Source organism: Eleginops maclovinus, chromosome 16 (assembly GCF_036324505.1).
Source record: "Eleginops maclovinus isolate JMC-PN-2008 ecotype Puerto Natales chromosome 16, JC_Emac_rtc_rv5, whole genome shotgun sequence".
Taxonomy (NCBI): domain Eukaryota; kingdom Metazoa; phylum Chordata; class Actinopteri; order Perciformes; family Eleginopidae; genus Eleginops; species Eleginops maclovinus.
This window is the reverse complement of record NC_086364.1, coordinates 4,863,997-4,878,567: the sequence shown is the minus strand read 5'-3', so window position 1 is coordinate 4,878,567 and position 14,571 is coordinate 4,863,997. Positions and strand designations below refer to the sequence as shown.

The following is a 14,571-nucleotide window of genomic DNA, read 5'->3' as shown; positions in this document are numbered from 1 at the left end:
TTACATTCATGAATAATACATACTTATAAATAATGAATATTGTCCCATTTTGGATAAGGTCAAAAAACAAGAGCGTAACTTGTTAGTGTGTTATCACGTCTGGTGTATACATGCACAGTAGAGGTTATTCTCAGGTGTACTTGCACCATAGGAGTCATTGCTCAGGTGTTTTTGCACACTATAAGTCAATATTTAGGTGCACATGCAAACTAGAAGTTATTACTTGGGTGCACATGTGCACTACACACTTTTACTCGGATGTACATGCACACAGGAAGTAGGGCTGGGCAATATGGACTGGAAATAATATTGCAATATTATTTAGGCTATATCGCGATATTTTCAAATCACTTTCCATTCTGTAGGAAATGTTCTTTTATTGGAGGCCCAGGAGTCGATTTAAAAGAAACGAAGTGAAGCTCCTCATGGGTCATTATCATTATAAAGTGCCTTTGAGACATTGTAATTTCGATAAGAAAAGGGTAAGATTTCCCCTTACACTTTATAATCATGTTATTAAGCTGCCCCTAGGGTGTTAAAAATACATACTGGTCAAGCTTAAACACTTTTTATGAATTAAATAGAGAATGTCAAAATATGGGCATATTGCAAAATATGTCCACCCTGTCGGGGACAAATGTAATCTTCAGATATATGTTTTTTATTACATAATTATAATAAAACATACCTTTTCAGAAAGGTCTTTTGTCCCTTTCTAGTTAATACATTTCAGGTAATGGGAAAAGTCTTTGGTAAATACTAAAATTAGAATAAAATTGCAGTTTTATCTAAGCGATGGCCATAGGTCTTCTTTGATTTTAAAATAAAATGACAAAAACAAATCTAACAAGCAAAACTTTTTAATGGTATTGTTTGATAATCATTTGGACATCAGGAAACACACACAGGGTTACTGTATATTCAATACATATTTTGTTTTTTTTCATTAAACTTAAATTTGACAGGGTGGACATTGGCACGATAGGGTGGAAAATCACATGACAGGGTGGACAAACGCAATTCATTAAGTACAGAAAAACATTAAAAAGGATGAGTTAGGTACAAACTGTACTCAGTTAACATCAGAACACATATCAAGGGTAGGCTACTCATCAGAACATCAGGACATCTAGGTCTACTGTAATTGGTCCTCCATGTACTTCCATACAGATGGCTCAACTGAGAAGGCACGCCTGTTCACAAGTTGTGGTTCCGACATGAGGCACAGAATCTGCCAATCCCCATACCAGTTGATGTCATCACGAGGACTTGGCCAACAGAATTTGTTGATGCCTTTGTTGTGCATGCATTTCACTTTCACATTGTGCTCCTCTACATCAAGAATGATACCAGGGTATCCATCATTGTCATAGTTGACTACACACCATTCACCAATGTGCTTCTCCTCGATGACTTCTGGCCTCCAACTTTTATTCAGTTCCTTCACATTCAAGATTCAAGAGAGTTTATTGTCATTGTCATTGAAGGCAACAAAATTGTGTGTGGAGCAACAACACTGCATAGTTTCAAGTAGTAGTAGTAGCCTATGTACATAGTCAAAGTGCTTGACCCCTCCCATATAAATTGATAAGTAATAATAATTTAGCAGTCTACTCACATGTACTTTTGACTGATCACTGGGTGGTGTCTCCGACAAAAGCAAAGCGCTGGCCCTGGACTTTGCTCTGGCTGCTTTTTTTGCCTCTCTCCACTTCTTTCTTTTTGCCCTCTTCTCTCGCTCACTCAGCTCATCAATGCCCTTTTTCTTTCCAGTGTCTCTGTCCTTCTTCCACCTGACCCTCTCTTTTTCAAGATACTGTCTTTTTCTGTCAGGGTCAGCATCACGGCGCTCCCGGTAGCGTTTTGCTATTTCAGCTCCTCTTTGACTCATAACTAAAACAGACGCAAGACACCCTTAAACCAGCAGTCTGACTTCAATTGTTATTGTTAACAAATGGTGTGTATAATGTTATTTTATGACGTTATTATTGTCATTATAGTCAAAAAACTATCCACCTGTCCCCCCTGTCATGCATCATGTCCACCCTATCAGGGAAGTATTAATGACAGGGTGGACAACGATAGGGTGGACATTTTCAGCTAAGATTAGCAATTGATAAGCACATGGGGGCCCCTCAGCTAGCAGAGATAGCAGTAGTGAAGGTGACCTCAAAATACATATGACAATATTTAAACATTTTGAAAAATAATAATACTTTTTAATATATCCCCATGATAGGGTGGACATGTTAAGCTCGACACCTTGCAACAAGAAAGACAATATGAAGAAAAGTGTGAAATTAAGGTGTAAATACTTACTGATAAGGGGTCATGTGTGTCAACCATCACTGAAGAGTGTCAAAATGGTGGTCATGATGTCACCGATGACATCAGCTACCGCATTAAAGGGCCAGTTACAACATAATGACAGGGTGGACACTGATTTGAGGGACATGTATTAAATACTTAATATTTATATTAAATATTTGTTGAAGACTACTAGAATTACCCATTTATGAAAGTTGTTGTCAATAATAATAAGACCATTAAAAATAATTTTAATTTGTTTAATTTAATGACTTTATTATACTCATAGTTGCTCCCACTATTGTGTGAGGGACATGGCAAACTCGCCTACACACACTTAAAGAAAATGGTACAAATTAATACAAAATAACTCTAAGATGGTAAATATAGTATAGATGTATGTCTTAATGATTATACATTTGAAATACAAACTCAAAACATCATTATTTTGCATTAAATTGAAAATAAATGTGTGATTCTGACTGGGACCTTGAAAGGCACTTTATAATGATAATGACCCTCATATAAGTTTAAAAGGAGTATTAAATAAAAGGATGCAGCAGTAGGTTTTACAAAAGTTTCACAGCTGTGGCTCAATAGCCCAGAACACGCGTCCACAGGCCGCTGACTGAGTGGAGCTCAGCAGTAGTTACTGTCTGGCGGTCCGGTGTTCCAGTTTAACTGGATTCCGGTTTAACTGGTGGCGTTTGTTTACCTTTTCCGCCAGATGTTGTGGTTGCCCGGTTCTTCATTTTACGTAACTTGTGTGTCTGAAGTGTGACCAGACAACGGAGAAAACCCAGGCGAAAAAACGTTAACATCATCAGTATTTCTTCTTCTTTTTTTTGCCCTTTTCTTCCAGACGGAGTGCACGCTTTGTAAAAGCTGGTATCACAGCCTTTGTGTGGGGGAACCACCTGTGGACAACGATTACTGTCCTGCATGTATTTGTATATATGTATTTGACAGCCAAAAAATAAAAGAAATCCCTTGCCGAAACATGCCTCTATTCATCCAGTGATGAAGTTGTAGCCAATTGTGACAGTTTTTCTCAATTGGGAACAGCTACAAGTAAATAGTCAATAATAAATATTCAGCTTGTTGCTTCAACGTCTGAACAGTAGCTCAGGCCATTAGCGGTAAGGCAGTGGATTAATACCTTTTGAAAGCATGACTGGGTTCGTATCTCACAGCGGCTATTTTCATAGTGTTTGATATGTGCTTTGTAATGCTCACTATATGCACTTTTTAGGCAAAAAAACAAAGCAATATCCTTTGAAGTGGCCATGCTGGTGTTTGGTCCGTAACACATGGCTTTTGAATTCGTTTTTGAGGCTTGTGTTGGCAGCGTCTGCCTGTGTCATATTGTGAATATCACCAGTTAACATGGGTGGGGTTTATTTCATCCATATTAAACGGTGATCGTAAACAGCTGACAAGAGTTGACAACACTTAGATGGTTCAAGCAGGACGTTGTTAGAGCCGGTCGGTGGCGTAATGAGTAACATTCATGGTTGATATATATATTGCCCAAATGCACGGGTTTGAATCCTGTCGCAAGAGTATGAATATTGTTTATTTTCATTTTTATTTTTTGGCCAGTGTATTTTGTGTTGTTGTCTGTGGTGATCTCGACATGTGCATTTTACATGAACTGGTGATGTTAACGTTTTTTCGCCTGGGTTTTCTCCGTTGTCTGGTCACACTTCAGACACACAAGTTATGTAAAATGAAGAACCGGGCAACAACAACATCTGGCGGAAAAGGTAAACAAACACCACCAGTTAATCCAGTTAAACTGGAACACCGGTAATACCGGAATTGGACATATATGCTCCGTCCAGAAACAGTGAATTATCTTTTAATGTTCCACTCCAATATATTGATTATTTCTAACAATACCCAGGAGTCGATTTAAAAGAAACGAAGCAAAGCTCCTCTTGTAAGTTTTAAAAGGAGTATTTAATAAATGGATGCAGCGGTAGGTTTTACAAAAGTTTCACAGCTGTGGCCCAGTAGCTCAGAACACACTTGAAAAGGCCCAAAACATGAATAGAGTTCACGAGGTGTTCACTGTCCGAGGGTCCAAGCAAAACAGACCGATTCCTTTGTTGCATTGCTCTTTGTCCAGAGGTCGCCTCTTCCTATTGGTTGCCTCCAGTCGTAACAGTACTTCCGGTCAGTTTAGTGTATACGTGGCATAGGGTCATCTCCCTCCTTAGGGTATTACAGCGTCAATAAGGAGAATTAATCATTGTGTGTTTAATGTATAACTCCACAAGTAATTCCCCTATTCACTCTTTATCTAGATTCTGTCTACATCAAGTATACACCCATTCTAATTGCACAACATTCCTACCATCATAGCTGACTGCTCTGATAACTATGCTGATGAGGACTCTCCTATGAAAATAATGATTTACTTCTCTAGCTTGCTATAGCCTACTGTAACAATTATGAATATGTACTGCAATAGAAGGTAAATGCTTTCTCATGTTTAACATAATGATGACCAGTGGCGGCTGGTGGAGTTTTCTCCAGGGGGGACTATAACTCCAAAATGTATTAGAAAAAAAAAAAGCATGCATACATGTACTAAGGTATCAAACGAGTGTATTTACATAAATGAAAACAACAAAAACAACATTATAGATAGATAGATAGATAGATAGATAGATAGATAGATAGATAGATAGATAGATAGATAGATAGATAGATAGAAGTGCAAAGAGAAACAAGTGCGATATATAGTATATGCAGTTAAGAGTGATTATGTAAAGATAAGGGCAGTATAAAGAGGTGGGAATAATTGGCATAGTATAAACAGATGTAGTATGAACAAATATACAGATGTGCTATATTACTATACAGATGGCCAACATACATATATAATAAATATCGATCTATCTATCTCTCTATCTATCTCTAGATATATCTCTATATCTATATATTTAAATAATATATATCATATATAACATGGACAATACACATACTTTATGACAGAAGGCTGTGACGTCAGCCCCGCCGCCAAATCCAGCTGCATTCAGCTCGGGGCACAGGAGAGGTGCGCCCCAACATCATCCTATCTCTTGTATTGAAGAGGAGCTACTGCGCATGTACAACTTTTAACGAGAGTCTATTCGCCTTATTCACCTGGCGGCCATTTTGAAACTCGAACGAGGCTGAGGGGTACACAAACCCGGAAGTTTGACTCCGACGCATACGATCTATGGAAGATTCAGCAGCACCAGCAATGGAAACTCCAGTGTGGACCACCAACCTTTCTTGTTTGCCAGAATTAACAATTCAAAATGTGGAGCAGTGGGCCAGTACCGACTGCTCCACACATACACTGAGTGTGCAGTGAACCTTCCTCAACCCTGGATACACTGCTCCAAGAACTGAGCAACTCTTATCTTATGAATGTTAATACTTAGCTTACCGTATCACTTACCTGATAGTTATACTGTCATTATACTATCATTGTCAACAAGCAATAGCAACATGCACCTAGCGCTGTCTGGCTTTGCTAATTTGAAACAAGATAATACTGTATTTGAGTAGATATCAATGAGGCTTATGTGATATTACATCAACTAGAGATAACATGTTAATGAGATAAAATCAACATGTTATTTTCAGTCAGACAGGGAAAGGTACATCGTTGATAAAACTCATAATGAACATTTAGCAAGCTGGTTTAAACTGTGGCACTGCTCTGCGAACTGAGCAGTTTGCCCACTTAGCACTATGATACCTGTATGTTGTACGGTGACTCATTTTTCCGCACCGAGGGAAAAGACCTAGCCCTCACAAATGTGTGTTGGGCTCCTATTAACTGTCGATTAAATACATGTTAAGTTTTAAATAAAATCAAACATGGTACAGTCAACAACTCCATATCACAGCTAAGCTTACTACCCCTAGCTGCTACACGCTAGCAGAAACTGAGGTAAATTAGCGTCCATTCTTACCTTCAATGTCGTGGATAAAACCTTCGATCCAGTTACTGTATCCTTTAATTAACACCGCCCGGGGGATGTTGCAGTCGGTACTGGCCCACTGCTCCACATTTTGAATTGTTAATTCTGGCAAACAAGAAAGGTTGGTGGTCCACACTGGAGTTTCTATTGCTGGTGCTGCTGAATCTTCCATAGATCGTATGCGTCGGAGTCAAACTTCCGGGTTTGTGTACCCCTCAGCCTCGTTCGAGTTTCAAAATGGCCGCCAGGTGAATAAGGCGAATGGGCAAAGATTCCTGCGCCCCAGGGCGGAAATACGTCACCAATCAGACAATGTCAACGAACGAAACAACTTTACTCATCATTAACTATGAAATATTTATCTGGCACATCTAAAAAAATATATACATATATTTCAAAATATTTTTATTTTATTATTTAATTAAAAATTTTTATGTCTTATTCAAGGAAATGTGGTGAGAAGTGAGTGGTGGGGCGGCGCCCTAGCGCCCTCTATTGGCCAGCCGCCACTGGATATAGCTATGACAATATTTGACTTACCAACTCTTGGTTACAGAGATATGTTTAGGCTGATATGGTATTGTAACCGCCTTCGAGTAAAATAAAGCTACTCACTGCCGCAGTAAAGTTAACACACGGTTAACACACACTTGTCATTTCAGGGACACCATTTAGTGGCGTGAACGTTACAACGAAACTTTATGGGTTCAATGACATATTCACATATCTGAAGCTAAATTAACAGCAACGACAGACTAAAAGACTTAACGATTACGTCTAACATCCGATCTAACTAAAGTCACCTATAGTTACCTCATTTAGGATTGCATATTGTGAGCGTGGTTAGGCAGCGAGATGATGAATGAAGGGACCATTGAAAACGCTGCCATTGAGGCGCATGCGCACTTCGTATCTCATAATTTTAACTTTTTATTTCATAATTTCGAAATTTTTATCTCATAATTTCGACTTTTTTAAATGCATTAGTCAATACATTAGCAAGAGGTAAACTGCTGAATGTGTCGCACTTAAGGAATCAAGCAGTCATCATTTGTCTTTTCTCACCCGTGGCAACTTCATTTAAGAGTACAACCAAAGCCCGTCTACGGAAAGCCCCTTCACTCTCTATTCACCCCCATTGTACCGAATTTGGCTGCAGTTCACCTAGGGGGCGATCGGGGGCGAGTGCAGAATACATGGACCCCTATGGAGCTAGGCGGCTAGCTACATCATTCTCCTAGCATATCGTCTACAAAATCCAAAATACTACTGTGGTTTCCGAGAGGTCGACAGGGATTTTTCGTCAAAAGTGGAATAATCTGGGGGTCATAGCCTTTTGTTTTCTTACAGGTTGGGCAGTTGCGACCCAGGTTCTGCTAGCATCTGGCTAATGAAAGCCGATTGGTCAATGAAGAACTCACGACTGGTTACGACCGAAGAATACGCTTTGTGGTACCTGTCCACAGAACATCAACAACGATTTGTAAATTATGAGTATCAAATAATGTCACACCTTTTCAAAACATGTAGAGCCGAGTTCAAATCAGTCCCACGGAGCCAAATCAGCTGCGAGGGAAAGGAAAGGGAAGGAGAGACACAAGGTGCCGTAAAGCAATTTATCACGCATGACGTCATCCGATTTACAAAAACCTAATTTTAGTCAAAATCAAGCGAATATAAAATACTAGCTATGTGTCGTTTGTGAGGATTATCCATTCCATGTTTAAAAAACTATAGCAGTGATTTAAAAAAAAATTATATCCAAAGAAATGTAGGAATCTATGGGTGGGGCTCCATAGGACCACATTCATTCTGCACTGGCCCACCAGCGCCCCCCAGGTGCAGTACCATACCGGAACGGTTTTGAGAGTGAACGTTCTCGTCAATATTAAAAGTTCTCTGGTACAACTCTGTCACTGTCTCAAAACAACTGAAGAAAAGAGACGCTCCTCTTCCGCTCCTTCTCCACTGCACTGCAAACCCTCGAGCGCAACCGTGTGGTGAAAATGAGCAACTACCTGTGCAATCCATTCCTGCTTCTGAACAATAGAATGTGAAAGCAACACAACATGCAATAATAAAATAACAAGCATATGCAACCCTACTTTCAAATAACAAATAGAACTTAGTTAGCATAAACATACTGAAATAATAAACATAAACAAATCCTTGTTAATTACCCTCATCCTGAATTATGTTGTCACAAATGTATTTTTATGCATTTCAGGATAACTATAGCAGCCCAGCAAATCCAAAACAATGTCAAGAATGCTGACAAAGATCCTTTCGTCTCTCAGCCTTTGTCCAACTACAACACAAAAACCGGTAGCACTTTATAATAACCATTCCCTATAAATGGTCAATTAATGGCTTATTATTGAACAACTAATGGCTTATTTAAGTATTTAGAAATGATATAATGATAGTTAATTAATTATTGTTAACCGTTACTAAGCTATTTATTGCAAGTACTTTGCAAACCATTTACAATATTTTGTCAGATGGCCATTATAAAGTTGCAGCTGGTGATAGTTACACCATATTGATTGCTAATGAGTAATTTGTAGAGTGTATATTAGTTATCTATAAGAATTACCAAGATGGCTATTCTAAAGTTGCCATCGATGTGAAGTTATTGAAAGTATGTTTTCTGTAAACCATCTATAAACACTGTCAAGATGGCTATTCTAAAGTTGCCATCGATGAGAACTGCAATTGCAAAATATAAATCAATGGGTTACATTGCAAATGACACTAAAAATGATAGATTAATAGTATTAACAGACATAAGAGCTGATTTCACGGTCAGGTTCAGACATTTATTGAACTTAAAGTGAAGTTAAGACAAACATATGGCAAGTAACCAAAACATGACTCGCCGATTAAAAATAATAAAAAACAAGTAAAAAATATTGAGGTCTTGACACAAATAACAACCCTCCTTTAATAAATGTGCGCGTGTGTGTGTGAGAGTGAGAGAGCATGGCCAACGGTAAGTTTCGGGGCTTAAACTTACCGTTGGCCATGCTGAGTCTAGCTCATGGTCTAGCTACAAATGCTAACAGGAGTGACAGCGCGTCTGACTGACTGGGAGGTCGCACAACGCTGGGAGAGGTATGTATCATCTCGTCTCACTTCTGAGAAGAACATATTTCATTGGTAAAGTACGGTGGACTGTTTCTTTAAAGGGCCTATGTCCAGTTTGTTGTGCTATTGTTCTCTGTCTCTCACTCATTAGCAATCAATATGGTGTAACTATCACCAGCTGCAACTTTATAATGGCCATCTGACAAAATATTGTAAATGGTTTGCAAAGTACTTGCAATAAATAGCTTAGTAACGGTTAACAATAATTAACTAACTATCATTATATCATTTCTAAATACTTAAATAAGCCATTAGTTGTTCAATAATAAGCCATTAATTGACCATTAATAAATAGCTTAGTAACGGTTAACAATAATTAACTAACTATCATTATATCATTTCTAAATACTTAAATAAGCCATTAGTTGTTCAATAATAAGCCATTAATTGACCATTTATAGGGAATGGTTATTATAAAGTGCTACCCAAAAACCAACTAAATGTTTAGACAAAATCTAATTGGTTGTTGATTTGTACTGCATGGCTACAGTTAAGATATTCTCATGAAATGCATAAAAAAACTATTTAATATTTTCCTTAGGGTGACTTCACCCAGGCAACACTAAAAGTATATTTTCACCTTACATTACAGAAGAAGAGGGAAGGGCGTATTACCACCTACATTCCAAAAACCTTTCAGCACCTATGGCTGAAATAACCACTCTTGCTTCTTTATACATGCTGAGGAAGTCCATGATACTTTGGAAAACGGAACACCCTTATCTTTGGAAGATCATACGAAGACCCTCACAGCTCAGGGAATTTCCTCAAGCTATATTCACTAACTCCAGCAAGTCAAAGGTTGGTAGAATCTATCTTGTTTTAACACAAAATAAAAAAGATTTAGCCTTGATTTTAGGACCATATCAAAAGGATGACAAAATGACTACATAATGATTATGATTATGATTAATAACAAGCCTCAAATAAGTTTGTCAGGTCTGTTCGTTACTCGACCTCCAAGAAACCTTTAAAATGTTTGTTTTTTTATAAAGCTTGGATCAATCAGGGTAGCTGCTCCATTCACACACAATATGACGTCATGTATATTCTTAAATGAAGCACTGACTTTAAAGCTTAAACCATAGACTGCCTATGGTTTGTATAAATTCATTCATAAAACAGCGATATTGGTCTGGTTTCTATATAATGACGTACTGTAAAACTCATGGTGCCATAGCAAATGTCTGATGTTTTCATTTTTATGATTTAATGTCAGTACGTCAGTGACTTCACATGAAAATATAAATGATGATTCATTGGATATCGCGAGACATCATTTAGCCAAGTTCAAACACCAGTTGAAAAGCTGCAACACTTAAGATCCCTGAGGAATCTTGTCATTGCAGGGTGGTCACTTTTAGACAGTGGAATGTTGACTGCTTTGCAAGTAGAAACCCAATATTCACAAATCTTAAGGAAAGGAAAAAAATTACATATATGTTTGTTAGTGAAGACGAAATGCAATACCACAGACTGACAAGCACGCCTCAATAACTTTGTAATTTCTGGTATGTTTTCCATTTTGACTTACCTTTTATCTTTCAGCACTTGCAACAGATCTGAATGCAATAGCCTCTGACATGGTCACATGCAATGTTTGTCTTCACTGAGCCATTCCCCGGGCATTTTTTGCAGTCGAAAAGTCCCTGTCAAGTGATGTCTTTCGTTTGTGTGGTTCCACCACAATATTGTACGTGGTGCAAAACTGTTTGCCACCACTTTCGTGTAATACATCATGAAATGGACTTGCACGGACTTCAGCAGGAATATTTGTTGGCAAATGCGATCTTTTCTTCACACACATGTCCTCATCTTTCTCACTCTGTTAGCAAGGGAGTGGGTCTGCATCGTCATGATGACGTACGTAGGGGGGATTAAGGTGATTGGTTAAATTTGCGGAAAAGTTAATGTGATTGGACACAATTGCAAGGCTGCGCAAGAATTGATTTAATTTGCGTTAATAGTTGTTATCGTGACATCGCAATTTCCTGGAGGGACTGGGCTAACATTCAAGATTTTATTATACCTTTATCATATACTGTATATCACCAGCACTTGGCATCAGAAGGATATTGAAGATAAACAGACAATAATGTTATGATTATAACAACCTCTTGCATGACCTGATTGATTAAGGCTATGCATTGAAGCTTGACACAAGCACCAGACAAATAAGTTTGTTGCATTTCACATCACGGCGTGTTTGCAGAAAATATGTGATGGGTTAAACTCTGCTGCTACCTTTAGGATACATAAATGCATGCCCTGTTCCTGTAAGGTCCCACCTAGACTAAATGTGCCACTGAAACCATGATCGCAGATATACAGGCCATGTTTCATTAAGTAAGAGTTCCTTATACAGACTCTGGCCGCCACCAATCAAAGAGTCAGTGGTTTAATCCCTAGCCCCTGCAGTCAACATGTGGAAATGTGCTTGGGCAAGGTACTGGACCCCAAATTTCAGGACATAGCTAATGTTGTGTTGGTGGTAGGCTCTGCCTCTGTGTGATGCAGTAAATTGAACTGCAGTGTTATTTCTGAAGCAATATTTAAATGTAGACAATTGAAGATTTCATTACTTGCCAAATGGTGATGCTAAATAGCAGCTAGAAGGATACCAGATTGCAGTCCATATCACTGGCGATACTTCCTCTTTTAGATTTGCAAAGCATAATAAAATTAGTCACATGCATTTTTAAAAGCTTTTACACTCAACCATGAAATCAATATGCTCTGTAAAAAAAGTGAATAGACAAAGAGAGATTATAGAGGGATACTATGGAAAATAGAGGAACTGTAAACTATTGGAAGAACAGGGGTTGCACACTGTTTTGTAGGAAGAAGGGGCTTTCATCAATGTTTCCTATAACAACATTTTATAAAACCTAATGAAGGCCCTGACTCCAAAACACGTGTTGTGGTCACAGCAGTCTGCTGTGTTTTTCCTCCTCCTGGGTTTGCCACTCCCCCTGTCTGTCTCACTTCACACCTGGCCGTCATCTGCAATCATGCTCACCTGGTCGTTTTCCCCAATCAACCCCCCCTTTTAAAAACCCCTTGGGATCCCGTGTCGGTGCCAGATGTATTCGCTCTAAGGGGAAATGATACGTCCCCCGGGGCCCCATTTTCCTTTTTCCCCTTTTACCTCGCTACCAAACCCCCGTTTTTTTTTTCCTTTGCCCCACAAAAACTTTTTTTCCCCCTCTCCCTGGTTTACCCGGGCACGCAATCCAGCTGCCTGCCTCACCCCCCCCCCCTTTCCGGTTCTACCTGCCCCCTCCCCCTATTAAATAAACCCTCTTGCATAATTAAACACCGTCTTGTCTGCTCGGGGTTTCAAAATCGTTACCAAACAGAAAGATCTGGCCAAAAGGACCCCGGAATTGACGACCGCGGAGCTCTCGCCCCCCAAGGCATCGGGGTTCTGAACACCCAAAGCCCTCCGGGAAGTAGGAAACCTTTAAGAACTGTCCCCGGTCCCCAAAGGGGGGTGCCCCAATTTGGGTTACTACCCCCCCTTACCAAGCGCCTCCACCGTCAGTTTCACCTCCCCCGGCCCCCACTCCCCCCGAACACCTCCCACGAGTGTGACCCCCCTCATTCCGGTGACGTACGCGGGGGCAGGGAAAGTGAGAGTTTTTGACCCAGTTTTCCTAGTTTTCAGTCAGCAGCCCCTCACCTATCCCACTGAAAAGGCTAAGATCGCCTACATTATGGGGTCACTTAAGGGTAACGCATTAGAGTGGGCTTCAGCATTATGGGACAGTGATTCCCCAGTCAACGATAATTTTGAGCTTTTTGTAGCCGAAATGAGGAAAGTCTTTGATCATCCAGTAGAGGGAGGGGACGCCGCCAAGCGGCTTATTTCCCTTCGTCAGAGCTCCCGCAGTGTAGCTGAGTTCTCCGTCGAGTTCCGGACCCATGCAGCCAGGTCGGGCTGGAACGACAGGTCACTATGTGGGCTTTTTCTTTCCGCTCTCAGGGAGTCAATTAAGGATGAGCTGGCTACTAGGGAGGAGTCTAACACTCTCGATGAACTGATCTCCCTTTCCATCCGGCTGGATAATCGTCTACGCGAGCGGCGTAGGGAGAGGACAGGCAGTTCCGTACCCCCGGCACTCGCTGCTTCCTATTCTCCTCACTTCCCGAGAGCTGCTCTCTCTGCCCCCGTGACACATGCAGTCACTGAAGAGGAGCCCATGCAGCTGGGGCGCACTCGTCTTACCCAAGCGGAGCGGCGTCATCGGATCAAGACCGGAGTGTGTCTGTACTGTGCGCTGCCCGGGCATCTCATCTCCACCTGTCCGTCACTACCAAAAGACAGGGCTCGGCAGTGAGACTCGGGGCCCTGCTGAGCCACGCCCCCTCCGTCCCCGTTCCTCACTATACACGCTCACTGCTGGATGCCACTCTGCTGTCCCTCGGTCATCCCTTTCCGGTATCGGCCCTTGTGGATTCGGGAGCGGATGAGAACTTCATCGACGCCGGCTTCGCGTCTCAGGTTGGCATTCAGTTGGAACAATTACCCTCTCCATTAAACGCTAACGCCTTAGATGGCCGCCACCTGGCCCTTATTACTCACTGTACTAAGCCCCTTGAGTTAATTGTTTCTGGTAATCACCACGAGATGCTTCAGTTTCACGTCATCCTGTCTCCCCTTACTCCCCTGGTTCTGGGCCACCCCTGGCTCAAGCGGCACAATCCCCAATTTGACTGGTCTTCTGGCAAGGGTGGTGAGTTGGAGCACTTTTTGTCACTCCACCTGCTTACAGTCTGCCCTGTTTCCAACAGAGGGAGGTGTCCCCTTGCCCAGGAAACCCCCGACCTCTCCTTGGTTCCCCCCATCTATCATGACCTGGGAGAGGTGTTTAGTAAGTGTCGTGCACTCACCCTGCCTCCCCATCGCCCCTATGACTGTGCCATTGATCTCCTCCCCGGCGCCCCTTTGCCCAGTAGTCGCCTGTATAAACTTGTCCCGTCCTGAGAGGGAGGCCATGGAGAAGTATATTAAGGATTCTCTTTCGGCTGGCCTCATGAGACCCTCCTCTTCTCCTGTTGGTGCAGGATTTTTTTTTGTTGCCAAGAAGGACAAGTCTCTTCGTCCATGTATTGATTTCAGGGGACTCAATAA

General features: G+C 40.8%; 1 long non-coding RNA gene across 1 annotated transcript; it reads right to left on the bottom strand.

Annotated features, from left to right (window-relative positions):
• Positions 1 to 731: 731 nt before the first annotated feature.
• LOC134877878 (uncharacterized) lies at positions 732 to 2,389 on the bottom strand. Its single transcript, XR_010167626.1, has 3 exons — positions 2,320 to 2,389; positions 1,619 to 1,893; positions 732 to 1,441 (listed from the first exon to the last, which is right to left on the bottom strand). It is a non-coding gene; the product is annotated as an uncharacterized LOC134877878 (long non-coding RNA).
• Positions 2,390 to 14,571: the final 12,182 nt, after the last annotated feature.